Here is a 17,309-nt window from a genome sequence, read left to right as displayed (position 1 = left end):
GATAGGCTCTACGTTCAAATACAACGGGTGCAAAACAGTTGCACACGCGGAATACTCAGGTTATACTTGACGAGCCAAGCGTATACATATATGGCCTCGGAACACGGAGACCGAAAGGTCGAGCCTGAATCATATAGTAGATATGATCGACATAGTGATGTTCACCAATGAAACTACTCCATCTCTCGTGATGATCGGACATGGTTTAGTTGATTTGGATCACGTGATCACTATGATCAACATAGTGATGTTCACCAATGAAACTACTCCATCTCTCGTGATGTCTATCTAAGTGGGAGTTCTTTAGTAATATGAATAATTGAACTTAAATTTATCATGAACTTAGTACCTGATAGTATCTTGCTTGTTTATGTTTGATGGTAGATAGATGGCTCGTGATGTTGTTCCGTTGAATTTTAATGCGTTCCTTGAGAAAGCAAAGTTGAAATATGATGGTAGCAATTACACGGACTAGGTCCGTAACTTGAGGATTATCCTCATTGCTGCACAGAAGAATTACGTCCTGGAAGCACCGCTGGGTGCCAGGCCTGCTGCTGGAGCAACACCAGATGTTATGAACGTCTGGCAAAGCAAAGCTGATGACTACTCGATAGTTCAGTGTGCTATGCTTTACGGCTTAGAATCGGGACTTCAACGACGTTTTGAACATCATGGAGCATATGAGATGTTCCAAGAGTTGAAGTTAATATTTCAAGCAAATGCCCGAATTGAGAGATATGAAGTCTCCAATAAGTTCTATAGCAGCAAGATGGAGGAGAACAGTTCTGTCAGTGAGCATATACTCAAAATGTCTGGGTATAATAATCACTTGATTCAATTAGGAGTTAATCTTCCAGATGATTGCGTCATTGACAGAATTCTCCAATCACTGCCACCTAGCTACAAGAGCTTCGTGATGAACTATAATATGCAAGAGATGAATAAGACTATTCTCGAGCTCTTCGCAATGCTGAAAGTTGCGGAGGTAGAAATCAAGAAGGAGCATCAAGTGTTGATGGTCAACAAGACCACTAGTTTCAAGAAAAAGGGCAAAGGGAAGAAGAAGGGGAACTTCAAAAAGAACAGCAAGCAAGTTGCTGCTCAAGAGAAGAAACCCAAATCTGGACCTAAGCCTGAAACTGAGTGCTTCTACTGCAAGCAGACTGGTCACTGGAAGCGGAACTGCCCCAAGTATTTGGCGGATAAGAAGGATGGCAAGGTGAACAAAGGTATATGTGATATACATGCTATTGATGTGTACCATACCAATGCTCGCAGTAGCACCTGGGTATTTGATACTGGTTCTGTTGCTGTCATTTGCAACTCGAAACAGGAACTATGGATTAAGCGAAGATTGGCTAAGGACGAGGTGACGATGCGCGTGGGAAATGGTTCCAAAGTCAATGTGATCGCGGTCGGCACCCTACCTCTACATCTACCTTCGGGATTAGTATTAGACCTAAATAATTGTTATTTGGTGCTAGCGTTGAGCATGAACATTATATCTGGATCTTGTTTGATGCAAGACGGTTATTCATTTAAATCAGAGAATAATGGTTGTTCTATTTATACGAGTAAAATCTTTTATGGTCATGCACCCATGAAGAATGGTCTATTCTTATTAAATCTCGATAGTAGTGACACACATATTCATAATGTTGAAGCCAAAAGATGCAGAGTTGATAATGATAGTGCGACTTATTTGTGGCACTGCCGTTTAGGTCATATCGGTATAAAGCGCATGAAGAAACTCCATACTGATGGACTTTTGGAACCACTTGATTACGAATCACTTGGTACTTGTGAACCGTGCCTTATGGGTAAGATGACAAAAACACCGTTCTCCGGTACTATGGAGAGAGCAACAGATTTGTTGGAAATCATACATACAGATGTATGTGCTCCAATGAATGTTGAGGCTCGTGGTGGATATCGTTATTTTCTCACCTTCACAGATGACTTAAGCAGATATGGGTATATCTACTTAATGAAACATAAGTCTGGAACATTTGGAAAGTTCAAAGAATTTCAGAGTGAAGTTGAAAATCATCGTAACAAGAAAATAAAATTCCTACGATCTGATCGTGGAGGAGAATATTTGAGTTATGAGTTTGGTGTACATTTGAAACAATGCGGAATAGTTTCGCAACTCACGCCACCCGGAACACCACAGCGTAATGGTGTGTCCGAACATCGTAATCGTACTTTACTTGATATGGTGCGATGTATGATGTCTCTTACTGATTTACCGCTATCGTTTTGGGGTTATGCTCTAGAGACGGCCGCATTCACGTTAAATAGGGCACCATCAAAATCCGTTGATATGACACCTTATGAACTGTGGTTTGGCAAGAAACCAAAGTTGTCGTTTCTGAAAGTTTGGGGCTGCGATGCTTATGTGAAAAAGCTTCAACCTGATAAGATCGAACCCAAATCAGAGAAATGTGTCTTCATAGGATATCCAAAGGAAACTATTGGATACACCTTCTATCACAGATCCGAAGGCAAGACTTTTGTTGCTAAATTCGGAAACTTTCTAGAGAAGGAGTTTCTCTCAAAAGAAGTGAGTGGGAGGAAAGTATAACTTGATGAGGTAACTGTACCTACTCCCTTATTGGAAAGTAGTACATCACAGAAACCAGTTTCTATGACACCTACACCAATTGGTGAGGAAGCTAATGATGATGATCATGAAACTTCGGAACAAGATACTACTAAGCCTCGTAGATCAACCAGAGTAAGATCCGCACCAGAGTGGTACGGTAATCCTGTTCTGGAAGTCATGCTACTAGATCATGATGAACCTACGAACTATGAAGAAGCGATGGTGAGCCCAGATTCCGCAAAATGGCTTGAAGCCATGAAATCTGAGATGGGATCCATGTATGAGAACAAAGTGTGGAATTTGGTTGACTTGCCCAATGATCGGCAAGCAATTGAAAGTAAATGGATCTTCAAGAAGAAGACTGACGCTGACGGTAATGTTACTGTCTACAAAGCTTGACTTGTCGCAAAAGGTTTTCGAAAAGTTCAAGGGATTGACTACGATGAGACCTTCTCACCCGTAGCGATGCTTAAGTCTGTCTGAATCATGTTAGCAATTGCCGCATTTTATGATTATGAAATTTGGCAGATGGATGTCAAAACTGCATTCCTGAATGGATTTCTGGAAGAAGAGTTGTATATGATGCAGACGGAAGGTTTTGTCGATCCAAAGGGAGCTAACAAAGTGTGCAAGCTCTAGCGATCCATTTATGGACTGGTGCAAGCCTCTCGGAGTTGGAATAAACACTTTTGTACAGACTTTTGGATAAGCCTGTATTTACAAGAAAGTGAGTGGGAGCTCTGTAGCATTTCTGATATTATATGTAGATGACATATTACTAATTGGATATGATATAGAATTTCTGGATAGCATAAAGGGATACTTGAATAAGAGTTTTTCAATGAAAGACCTCGGTGAAGCTGCTTACATATTGGGCATTAAGATCTATAGAGATAGATCAAGACGCTTAATTGGACTTTCACAAAGCACATACCTTGACAAAGTTTTGAAGAAGTTCAAAATGGATCAAGCAAAGAAAGGATTCTTGCCCATGTTACAAGGTGTGAAATTGAGTAAGACTCAATGCCCGACCAATATAGAAGATAGAGAGAAAATGAAAGATGTTCCCTATGCTTCAGCCATAGGCTCTATCATGTATGCAATGCTGTGTACCAGACCTAATGTGTGTCTTGCTATAAGTCTAGCAGGGAGGTACCAAAGTAATCCAGGAGTGGATCACTGGACAGCGGTCAAGAACATCCTGGAATACCTGAAAAGGACTAAGGATATGTTTCTCATATATGGAGGTGACAAAGAGCTCATCGTAAATGGTTACGTTGATCCAAGCTTTGACACCGATCTGGACGATTCTAAATCGCAAACCGGATACGTGTTTACATTAAACGGTGGAGCTGTCAGTTGGTGCAGTTCTAAACAAAGCGTTGTGGCGGGATCTACATGTGAAGCGGAGTACATAGCTACTTCGGAAGCAGCAAACGAAGGAGTCTGGATAAAGGAGTTCATATCTGATCTAGGTGTCATACCTAGTGCATCGGGTCCAATGAAAATCTTTTGTGACAATACTGGTGCAATTGCCTTGGCAAAGGAATCCAGATTTCACAAGAGAACCAAGCACATCAAGAGACGCTTCAATTCCATCCGGGATCTAGTCCAGGTGGGAGACATAGAGATTTGCAAGATACATACGGATCTGAATGTAGCAGACCCATTGACTAAGCCTCTTCCACAAGCAAAACATGATCAGCACCAAAGCTCCATGGGTGTTAGAATCATTACTGTGTAATCTAGATTATTGACTCTAGTGCAAGTGGGAGACTGAAGGAAATATGCCCTAGAGGCAATAATAATGTTATTATTTTATTTCCTTATATCATGATAAATGTTTATTATTCATGCTAGAATTGTATTATCCGGAAACATAATAGTTGTGTGAATATATAGACAAACTAAACGTCACTAGTATGCCTCTACTTGACTAGCTCGTTAATCAAAGATGGTTATGTTTCCTAACCATATACATGTGTTGTCATTTGATTAACGGGATCACATTATTAGGAGAATGATGTGATTGACATGACCCATTCCATTAGCTTAGCACCCGATCGTTTAGTATGTTGCTATTGCTTTCTTCATGACTTATACATGTTCCTATGACTATGAGATTATGCAACTCCCGTTTGCTGTAGGAACACTTTGTGTGCTACCAAACATCACAACGTAACTGGGTGATTATAAAGGAGCTCTACAGGTGTCTCCAAAGGTAAATGTTGGGTTGGCGTATTTCGAGATTAGGATTTGTCACTCAAATTGTCGGAGACGTATCTCTGGGCCCTCTCGGTAATGCACATCACATAAGCCTTGCAAGCATTGCAACTAATGAGTTAGTTGCGAGATGATGTATTACGAAATGAGTAAAGAGACTTGCTGGTAACGAGATTGAACTAGGTATGGAGATACCGACGATCGAATCTCGGGCAAGTAACATACCGATGACAAAGGGAACAACGTATGTTGTTATGCGGTTTGACCGATAAAGATCTTCGTAGAATATGTGGGAGCCAATATGAGCATCCAGGTTCCGCTATTGGTTATTGACCAGAGACATGTCTCGCTCATGTCTACATTGTTCTCGAACCCGTAGGGTCCGCACGCTTAAGGTTTCGATGATAGTTATATTATGAGTTTATGAGTTTTGATGTACCAAAGTTAGTTCGGAGTCCCGGATGTGATTACGGACATGACGAGGAGTCTCGAAATGGTCGAGACATAAAGATTGATATATTGGACGGCTATATTCGGACACCGGAAGTGTTCCGGGTGATATCGGAGAAAACCAGAGTGCCGGAGGGTTACCGGAACCCCCCGGGAGAAGTAATGGGCCTTATGGGCCCTAGTGGAGAGAGAGAGAGGGGCGGCCAGGGTGGGCCGCACGCCCCCTCCCCCTCTGGTCCGAATTGGACTAGGAGAGGGGGGGGCGGCGCCCCCCTTTCCTTCTCCCTCTCCCCCTTCCTTTCCCCCTCCTAGTAGGAGTAGGAAAGAGGGGAGTCCTACTCCTACTAGGAGGAGGACTCCTCCTCCGCGCGCCCTAGGGCCGGACGGCCTCCCCCCTTGCTCCTTTATATACGGGGGCAGGGGGCACCCCTAGACACACAAGTTGATCCTCGTGATCGTTTTCTTAGCCGTGTGCGGTGCCCCCTTCCACCATACTCCTCGATAATATTATAGCGGTGCTTAGGTGAAGCCCTGCGATGGTAGAACATCAAGATCGTCACCACGCTGTCGTGCTGACGAAACTCTTCCCAGACACTTTGCTGGATCGGAGTCCGGGGATCGTCATCGAGCTGAACGTGTGCTAAAACTCGGAGGTGCCGTAGTTTCGGTGCTTGATTGGTCGGGCCATGAAGACGTACGACTACATCATAACGCTTCCGATATCGGTCTACGAGGGTACGTAGATCACACTCTCCCCTCTCGTTGCTATGCATCACCATGATCTTGCGTGTGCGTAGGAATTTTTTTGAAATTACTACGTTCCCCAACAGTGGCATCCGAGCCTAGGTTTTATGCGTTGATGTTATGCATGAGTAGAACACAAGTGAGTTGTGGGCGATATAAGTCATACTGCTTACCAGCATGTCATACTTTGGTTCGGCGGTATTGTCGGATGAAGCGGCCGCCGTTTTTTTAAACCGTTCGGTTTTTTAAAAAAAACCTAGATCCGTTTTTTTGGATTCGCCGGTTTTTTTTGGTTCTTCTAGTTAGCGGACGTTCATCCGTACATTCATTTTAACGAACGGTTTTTACCCGTTAGTTACAGCTAACGAACGCTCGTTCGTTAGTCTGTTCGTGATTTTTCTATTATCGGATTTATTCCGCGATTTTTCTGATCGCGATTTCTGATCCGATCTTAGTTTCTGTTTATCTTTTCGCTCATTAGTCAGAATTAGGTGATTCAAGCGCCTAGAGTTTCATCCCGAAACCCTCTTTCCGTTTAACCAACTCAAACAAGTTTTTGCTACTGTAAAATTTGACCTAGTTTCACATTAGTAAATGAAGCTTCTTTCTTTCGCCGTTTGAGTTTCGTTGCTCCGTTTGATTTGATTCTTTTTGCGGACCAGAGTTCTTAAGTTGAAACTTCTGGTCAACCCTCTTTTATTTGAGTTTTGCTTGTGCATCTTTGCTTGTTACTTATGTATGCTATTGTTTGCTTGCGATAGAATACCTGGAGTGCGAAGCGTGCTACTACGAGTCCCTAGGTTTCGCAGATCGTCAGCAAGGCAAGTAACACTTTGATCATACCCCTTTATCACCCAGTTTTCATGCATTGGTTCCAATCCTCAAACATTGCATGATTAGGATGTCATTAACTTGTGGGTTGGGAAGTAGGTGATGAGCTAGAACCTATTGCTCTATTACATTCAAACCCTTGGGAGTTACTCTACGCGTTGCTTATATTACTATGCTATGCTATGCTCGTAGACGTGGTTTGGGTTTGAGTGAAATCCATGAAAGATGTGAGTTTGTTAAATTAATAGTTCAACTTAAGGTGGCAACTTAATCAAACAACTTGGTGGATTGAGGCACCTGGAGTACCCAGTGTTGCCTGTATTTTTTGGAAATCCCGGAGTACCCGTGTGATCTTCCTATGGACCGCCACCCAGGCTCAATGGGAACTGAGATGATTCATGCTAGAAACTTCCGTGTGCAGCCACAAGCTATTATGGGCTCTAGCATAGTTGAGTAAGTTACGTGAAGCTCTTGAAGAGGAAGATGAGCAGGTAGTGGGATGTAGGTTTGGTATGGTCTTTCCGGAGTAGAGAGTTAATGTTTCTAAAAGACTGTGTCTCGGTCATCCGTTTCTCAAACACCCTGTAGTGCGAGAAATCCAACGGAGGCGATCGAGTCTTGTGGGGAAAAGTGCGCAAACCTCTGTAGAGTGTACAATCTAATCATGGTTAGCCGTGTCCCCAGTTATGGACAATCCTTGAGTATCTAGTACTTGGGTTATCACAAGTATCTCATCATGTTTAACTAATATTGTTGGGTTGTTAATCACTTTAATTGGGATTGAGTTGGAGGAACCTTCTCAATGTTGTTCAACCACCATGATAGTTAAATTAAAATATATTCCTTTATTGTAGGAAAAAATTGGCTGTTTGCAAAACTGTAACCATAGAGCTTTCCACCAGCCAAATATGCATGTAGTGATAGCATTATTCTGTTCTTGCTTTACTGTGTTACTTTGCCAGCATATTCCATGTGCTGACACGTTTTTGGGCTGCAACGTATTATGTTGCAGACTTTTCAGACAAGAAGTAAGGATCGTTAGGTCATTGCCGTGCAGCTCAGCTATGCCATTGGAGTTGATGGATTCACTTTATCTTCCAAGCCTTCCGCTGTTATCGTATTAGATGGCCTTAAGCCATATTACCGTATTAAATTCTCTCTTGAGACGTTCGATGTAATAAGTGTGTGATTGCTACTCTACTATAAATCCTTTGAGTACTGTGTGTGTCAGCATTACCGATCCAGGGATGACACTGAAGCATAGAGACTTGACCATCTGAGGTCGGGTCGCTACAAAGATGGTATCAGAGCACACGTTGAGTGTAGGACACGACCACTAAGATAAACCCTAGGTTACCCTTCTCTTCTCATTTCTGACTCCTCTCCATTTTCTACTCTTTAGGATGATGGAGATGAAGAACAAGTTTGCACAACCGGATGAAGACACACCTTTTGGACATCACTTGAAGGAAGTCAGTAGGTACTTGAACATTGGAATACCAAGCTTCACCGGGACGTACAACGCCACCTTACCTGAAGAGGAGCGCTGGATGATTCAAGTACAAGTTCCAGGAAGGACATTCTCGCCAACTTCTAAACCCATAGTGTTTTCTTTCGAAGCACCCACCTGCAGTCTAGGCAAGAGCATGGCAGCCCACATTACCATGGGACGCATTGGAGAAGTTTACAACAGGGAGCTTAAGGACACTATTTACCAAATATGTGGGCACCGAGACGAGCAATGGGAAGTAATCAGCACCAGGAAGGATAGATCCATTGCAGCTTTCATCCAGGAGTTAAACCAGCACATCCGACGTCAGGAAAACAAGATGTGCGCGGACATGATGGACTTGAAGAAGGCGAAGACTAGGATCATTGAGCTGGAGGAAGAACTCAAGTTTACACGCGATGGATATGAGGAGGAAATCAAGACACTACTGGAGAAGAATGACGACTTAGTCAAGAAGATCGGAGTATTCATGGGAGGACCAGCACTAAAAGAAGAAGAAGAACCCAAGGAGATATGCCCCGAGGACGACATCATCATCGACGACACCGATTCTGATCCTAGTGATGATGACTTTAAAGACGAAGCTGGAGTAGACATCATGGAGTCTTCCACCGATCAAAATTTCTAGATGACTACCATATATCACTAGTATTCCCCCATGTATTTAGTAGTAGTTGAGCACTTGTGCGATAGTTCTAGATCGTTTGTATGCCCTTGCTTGATTGATTGAGTGAAATGATTTTGTTTGTCTCATGTGCATATGGGTAGTGTTTTCTCATTAGACCTCTTTCTATTCTAAATCTCTTCCATCTAAACCCCTCAGATGCCTCCGAGATGTGACACCGGTTTTGCTTTCCCACCGGAGCTCACCCAGTTGATCCAGCAGCAGAATACTTTGATGCAATTGCTAGTTCGGAACCAGGGCAACAACAACAACAATAACAACAACAACAACAACAACCCGCCGCCCGTGGACAACCTAGCCCGTTTTCTAAGGTTACAACCGCCGGTAATTTCCAGTAGCACCGAGCCCATAGTTGCAGACGATTGGCTATGCCATATTGGAAGGGAGTTGACCACCGCAGGTTGCACATATGCTGAGAGAGTGCGCTTTACCGCACATCAATTGGATGGACCAGCAGCCTCATCATGGGAGAATTACATAGCCACTTTTCCTATAGCCAATGTCACTTGGGACCAGTTTCAGCAAGCTTTCCGCACAGCCCATGTCTCCACAGGAGCTATGCAAATGAAGAAGCGGAAGTTCTGCAACTTACGCCAGGGGAACCGTACTGTGGCTCAGTACGTGGACGAGTTTAGCAAGTTATCTCGCTATGCCCCTGATGATGTGGCCACAGATGCCGCGAAGCAGGAGAAGTTTATGGAAGGGCTGAATGATGAGATGAGCATGCAGTTGATGGTAGCAACCTTCAACAACTACCAGGAGTTGGTAGATAAGGCTCTTATGATTGAAGGGAAGCAGCAGCATATTGAGAGCCGCAATAGGAAGAGTGGACAGAAGATTGCAAGGCAAGTTTCTAGGAGTTGAAGAAATGTTTGACTACAGCGCCAGTGCTAACACAGCCAGATATACATAAGGAGTTCCAAGTGTACTGCGATGCCTCATGCTTAGGACTTGGATGTGTGCTTATGAAGGACGGGAGAGTTGTTTCGTATGCCTCATGACAACTAAAACCTCATGAGTTGAACTATGCCACGCATGATTTGGAGTTAGCAGCCGTAGTGCATGCATTGAAGACCTGGAGACATTACCTTATTGGAAACCGTTGTGATGTGTACACGGACCATAAGAGTTTGAAGTACCTTTTCACCCAAAAGGAGCCGAACCTTCGATAGAGGAGATGGTTGGAGCTTATAAAGGATTATGACATGAAGCTACACTATCATCGAGGAAAGGCCAATGTCGTAGCAGACGCTTTGAGCCGAAAGAGTTATGCTAATATCCTTGAAAGCAAGGGACTGCCAAAGGAATTAGCAGAGGACATCATGGAACTTCGATTGGAGATTGTTCCTAGAGGATTTATTGCAACAATGGAGGTCCAGTCAACATTGCTGGACAAAATTTGGGAAGCTCAGAAGGATGACAAAGAGATTGCTGAGATAAAGGAGAAGATGGGCAAAGGAAAGGCCAAAGGTTTTCGTGAGGATGAGCACGATACCTTCTGGTTTGAGGACCGAGTTTATGTGCCCAATAACCAGGAGATTAGGAAGTTAATACTTCAAGAGGCCCATGACTCACCATACTCGATACACCCCGGAAACACCAAGATGTATTTGGATTTGAAGGAATGTTTCTGGTGGACCGGTATGAAGAAGGATATTGCCGAGTATGTAGCCGTATGTGATGTATGTCAGCGCGTGAAGGCAGAGCATCAGAAGCCAGCAGGACTGTTACAGCCTATGCCGATACCCGAATGGAAGTGGGATAAACTGGGCATGGACTTTATCACCGGATTATCCAGGACCAAAGCGGGATATGATTCCATATGGGTAGTAGTTGATCGCTTGACCAAAGTAGCTCACTTCATCCCAGTGAAAACCACCTATACAAGTGCAAAGTTGGCCAAGATATATATGTCCAGGATCGTATGTCTGCATGGAGCTCCGAGGACCATCGTATCAGATCGAGGAACACAGTTTACCTCAAAGTTTTGGCACCAGTTGCACCAAACTTTGGGAATGAGATTGGAGTTTAGTACAACATTTTACCAGCAGATGGATGGACAAATAGAGAGAGTCAACCAAATTTTGGAGGACATGTTGAGAGCCTGTGCGCTAGATTATGGATCTAGTTGGGATGACAATTTGCCATACGCAGAGTTTTCATACAACAATAGCTATCAAGCCAGTTTGAAGATGGCACCGTTTGAAGCCCTGTATGGACGAAGGTGCAGAACATCGTTAATGTGGGATGAGGTAGGAGACCGATAGTTATTTGGACCAGACTTGATCAAGGAGTCTGAGGAGATGGTTAAATTGATTCGTGACAGACTAAAGATTGCTCAGTCCAGGCAGAAGAGTTATGCTGACTCAAAACGCAAGGAGGTAACCTATGAAATTGGAGACCGAGCATATCTGCGAGTATCACCCTTGCGAGGAGTGAAACATTTTGGAGTTAAGGGAAAGTTAGCCCCGACATTTGTAGGACCGGATCATATTTTGGAACGGATGGGAGAAGTTTCCTACAAGTTAGAGTTACCCGAGGGATTGTCAGGAGTTCATGACGTGTTTCACATTTCACAGCTAAAGAAATGTCATGCTGAGATGGCAGATATACCGCTAAGAGATACAGTACCCTTGGAGGCAATTCAGTTGGACAGTGATTTGACCTACGAGGAAAAACCAGTTAAGATTCTTGAGTTTGCCAGCAAAGTCACCCGCAGTAAGGTTATCAAGTTTTGTAAAGTTCAGTGGAGCCACCATACCGAGGATGAAGCCACATGGAAATGAGAGGATGATCTCCGCAAAGACCACACACACCTATTTTCTAGCCAACCCGAATCTCGAGGGTGAGATTCATCTTAAGGGGGGTAGGTTTGTAACATCCCAAAATTTCAATTTGGAATGTTATACATAGTCGTCCATGCATATCATATTTTATTTGCATTTCGTCTCACGATCCCCAAAATCCTAAGCAACTCAAGGACCCTCGGAGAGAGTTGGGGATTTCCCAGTTTTCAAATTTGATTTTATCAAATTTTGAAATGAGGATTTTTGGTTTTAATTATTTTCTCTCCAAAAATATTTCATACTAAAATATACGAGAGGAGATAATATGACTTCTCCAAGATAATTGAAATATTGGAGGAAAAATATTAAAATCAAATATTTGTTTTATTTGGATTTTATTGCAATTTTGTTTGCATTAGAAAAATTGCACGTTTTTCAAAATTGCATTTTAGGGCCAAGAAAATGTTCATCTCATTCTAAATATTTTATTTAGATGGTGAAAATTAATTTTGGCATTTTTAAATTTTTATTTATTTTTTCTAGGATTTTAGTTCGGTCGGTGAAATTATTTAAAAAAAGGTTCCCGCACTCGGCCGGCCCAGCCGAGCATGGCCGGCCCAGCCGCCGCCGCCTCCTGCGCGCGCGCGCCGCTGCCGCCACTCGGACCGGAGTCCGAGTTGGACTCCGCCTCCGCTGCGCCTTTCCCCTCCTCCAAGCCGCCGCCCCCGCCCCCTTTATATACGCCGCCACCCCACCCCCAACACCACACCACCGCCGCCAGCCCCGCCGCCGCCCGCGCTAGCCGCCGCCGGCGCCGCAGCCGAGCACCACCGTAGCCCGCGCCGCCGTTTTCGAGCGCCGCCGCCTCGCGAGCCGCTGCCCCCTCTCCGGAGGTAGCCACTGGACTCCGCCGCCGGTTTTTTTAAACGTTCGTTTTTTTTAAAACCTAGATCCGTTATTTTTCGGATTCACCGGTTTTTCTCGGTTCTTCTAGTTAGCGGACGTTCGTCCGTATGTTCGTTTTAACGAACGGTTTTCGCCCATTAGTTACAGCTAACGAACGCTTGTTCGTTAGTCTATTTGTGAGTTTTCTTTTATTGGATTTATTCCGCGATTTTTCTGATCGCGATTTCTGATCCGATCTTAGTTTCTGTTTATCTTTTCGCTCGTTAGTCAAAATCAGGCGATTCAAGCTCCTAGAGTTTCGTCCTGAAACCCTCTTTCCGTTTAACCAACTCAAACAAGTTTTTGCTACTGTAAAATTTGACCTAGTTTCAGATTAGTAAACGAACCTTCTTTCTTTCGCCGTTTGAGTTTCGTTGCTCCATTTGATTTGATTCTTTTTGCGGACCAGAGTTCTTAAGTTGAAACTTCTGGCCAACCCTCTTTTATTTGAGTTTTGCTTGTGCATCGTTGCTTGTTACTTATGTATGCTATTGTTTGCTTGCGATAGAACACCCGGAGTGCGAAGCATGCTACTACGAGTCCCTAGGTTTCGCAGATCGTCAGCAAGGCAAGTAACACTTTGATCATACCCCTTTATCACCCAGTTTTTATGCATTAGTTCCAATCCTCAAACATTGCATGATTAGGATGTCATTAACTTGTGGGTTGGGAAGTAGTTGATGAGGTAGAACCTATTGCCCTGTTACATTCAAACCCTTGGGAGTTACTCTACGCGTTGCTTATATTACTATGCTATGCTACGCTCGTAGACGTGGTTTGGGTTTGAGTGAAATCCATGACAGATGTGAGTTTGTTAAATTAACGGTTCAACTTAAGGTGGCAACTTAATCAAACAACTGGGTGGATTGAGGCACCTAGAGTACCCTGTGTTGCCTGTATTTTTTGGAAATCTCGGAGTACCCGTGTGATCTTCCTATGGACCGCCACCCAGGCTCAAAGGGAACCGAGATGATTCATGCTAGAAACTTCCGTGTGCAGCCACAAGCTATTATTGGCTCTAGCATAGTTGAGTAATTTACGTGAAGTTCTTAAAGAGGCGTATCAGTAGGTAGTGGGATGTAGGTTTGGTATGGTCTGTCCAAAGTGGAGAGTTAATGTTTCTGAAAGACTATGTCTTGGTCATCCGTTTCTCAAACACACTGTAGTGCGAGAAATCCAACGGAGGCGATCGAGTCTTGTGGGGAAAAGTGTGCAAACCTCTGCAGAGTGTTCAATCTAATCATGGTTAGCCGTGTCCCCGATTATGGACAATTCTTGAGTATCTAGTACTTGGGTTATCACAAGTATCTCATCATGTTTAACTAATATTGTTGGGTTGTTAATCACTTTAATTGGGATTGTGTTGGAGGAACCTTCTCAATGTTGTTCAACCACCATGATAGTTAAACTAAAATCTATTCCTTTTTTGTAGGGAAAAATTGGCTTTTCGCAAAACTGTAACCATAGAGCTTTCCACCAACCAAATATGCATGTAGTGATAGCATTATTCTGTTCTTGCTCTACTGTGTTACTTTACCAGCATATTCCATGTGCTGACCTGTTTTCGGGCTGCAACATATTATGTTGCAGACTTTTCAGACGAGGAGTAAGGTTCGTTAGGTCGTTGCCGTGCGGCTCAGCTATGCCGTTGGAGTTGATGGACTCACTTTATCTTCCAAGCCTTCCGTTGTTATCGTATTAGATGGCCTTAAGCCATATTACTGTATTAAGTTCTCTCTTGAGACGTTTGATGTAATAAGTGTGTGATTGCTACTCTGTTATAAATCCTTCGAGTACTGTGTGTGTCAGCATTACCGATCCAGGGATGACACTGAAGCACAGTGACTTGACCATCTGAGGTCGGGTCGCTACAGGTTGTCTCATTGAAACCGTCCTCAGGAACTAAGTTCGGTGTTTGTGATCCATGAACAGCTACTACCACGCGTTGGACCCGAAACCAATGGACCCTCTCGACTTATTAACCGCCCATGTCCTCTGTCCGGGAGTTGCAAGTAGTTTTTGGTGTTTGTAGTATGCTGGCAGCCGTGCGCAGCGCTAACCCGAGGGGTGGGCTCTGATGCAGTAGGCACGTGGCACGGTGTACCGGGCACCCGTTTGGTGTCTCGGGAACCCTGCACACATCGTTCGGGGCCGTATGTGTAAACCTCGGCCAGACTCCCTGCGCATGGAACCTGAATAGGCGATAAACCTGGACTAGGGACTTGTGTGGTTAGTCAGGTCGTGGCTGACACCCTCGTTGGGCTTCCGCTTGAAGGTTGCCAAGTACATGTCGTGTAAACAGCGATAAGTGGTGAGAACGTGTGTGAAGAAGTACACCCCTGCAGGGTTAACATCATCTATTCGAATAGCTGCTTCCGCGGTAAAGAACCTCTGGGTTGCTTGTGCAGTTCATAGACAAGCGAAAGTGGATACTCTAAAATGCACAAGATAAGTGTGAGTTCTATGGATGGAATTCTCATAGAGAGCTAGGAGCGGATCCATAGTGGTGTATTCATTGGTGCATATGTTGACTCAGTTAAACTCCACCACCTCCTTTGTTGATACTGATGCATATGTAGCTAGTTCTGATATAAGTCTTGCTGGGTACATTTGTACTCACGTTTGCTTAATTTATGTTTTTGCAGAGAGACTTCAGTCTCACTAGTAGTTCCGTGTGGACTCCGACGTTTAGCTTGTTACCTCAGCTAAGATCTTGTGCCCTCGGCAGGGTCTTGTAGATAGTCAGACTTCTCGGCCTTTTTCATTTGTAGTTGTCTGTACTCAGATAAGTTAAGCTTCCGCGTGTGCTCATTTCTTGTATGACTTGAATGTTGGGTCATCAGACCCATATTTGTAATATCTGGCTCCTCGGAGCCTAATGAATAAACACTTCGAGTCGTAGAGTTTTGTTGTGATGACTTGTTGTATTTGCACATATTGAGCATATTGTGTGTATGTTATTGGAATGATTGGTATGTGTAGGATCTGACAACCTAGTTGTTTATTCTTGGTAGCCTCTCTTACCGGGAAATGTCTCCTAGTGCTTCCACTGAGCCATGGTAGCTTGCTACTACTCCGGAACAATTAGGCTGGCCGGCATGTGTCCTTCTTCGTTCCTGTGTCTGTCCCTTCGGGGAAATGTCATGCGTTGTTCCTTTAAGTCCTTGTAGCTTGCTACGACTTGGGTTCATACGTTGATGACTGACACATTCGTTACTGGGTCATGTATGCCTGTCCCTATAAGATAGTGCCACTTTGGGTTTACGACTAGTCATGTCGGCCTTGGTTCTCTATCATATGGATGCTAGTGACACTATCATATACATGAGCCAAAAGGCGCAAACGGTCCCGGTCCAGGTAAGGTGGCACCCGTGGGAATACCGTGCGTGAGGATGCAAAGTCATATGATGTGTTACATGCTAGGTCGGTGTGACTTAGGACCGGGGTCCTGACAGCTGAAATGATCCATGATCTCCCACACTATCCTTCGCTGTGTTTCTGTGTCAGCCTTCCGAAACCCCGACAGATTAATGTTGACCCTTGCCCTGCCAACAAATCCACACGCAATCCTAAATCTCATGTGTGCTTTATCTGGTTTAGTTGGAGCCTGGGACATTAAATCAATCTCGGTAACTTTATATACACCTTTAGGCTGGTGTGTGGGCTTCCTTGGAACGTTCCTCCGTGTCCTGACCAGAAGGGTAATTGCTACAGTTCTATCCCGTTCAAGACTACTTGATCCCTCACAATCTGCTGAAGACCTAGGGTTGTCCGAATGAGATGAAGATACATGGCCTAAATGAGTGTTGTCGCTGCTACTCGGCATCTACAGAGAACACATGTGAAACTCAGGAAAGGAGAATAAGCATAAAACTAACAACTTGGTATCAAGCTTTCTAAACATGCCATGCAATAATTTAGAAAATGTACGGCTAATTTGTTAAGTTTGTGTGACTCGGGCGCCCGCGATTTGTAATAGGCAATAACTTATTGGAACAAATACAACTTATATGTAGTAAGGAAGGTAGATAATGAACATATATAGGCTCTCCTTTATTTTATAGCCAATTTGGGGACATACAGAACAAATTTGGAAGAGGGATTGCGAGGAAATATGCATCACCGCGATGGTGAGCAGTAACTAACAGGCTTCTTAATGCAAACCCGGTTGGACCACAGGAGAGGCGAGGGTTACTACATCGATATGCTCGAGGTTGGCTGGCGAGCAAACGAAGACGGTGAGGCGCGGGTCGCCGCGTGTTGGGAACTGCAGTGGAGGTAGGCTTGACACTGAAGAGCGGGCACACGGCCGGGGTCAGCACGGCGGCGCCAGAGAGGGTTCTGCTGTGGATCTGGGGTAAGGGGGAGCTGGCGAAGGATATTTGGTGGACTAGTTGTGTGAAGCGCGGGCGGACGGTGGGGGGATGTTGGCGGCCTAGGTGAAAAGGATGAAAAGTATCCCCCATCGCCGTGCGCGCGGAAAGGACTATGCAAACGGTTGCTTCTAAGCGCTCGCGTGCACAAATAGAA

This window comes from Triticum dicoccoides, chromosome 2A, assembly GCF_002162155.2.
Source record: "Triticum dicoccoides isolate Atlit2015 ecotype Zavitan chromosome 2A, WEW_v2.0, whole genome shotgun sequence".
Lineage (NCBI taxonomy): Eukaryota > Viridiplantae > Streptophyta > Magnoliopsida > Poales > Poaceae > Triticum > Triticum dicoccoides.
The sequence above is the reverse complement of the archived record's forward strand: the minus strand, read 5'-3'. Positions refer to the sequence as shown.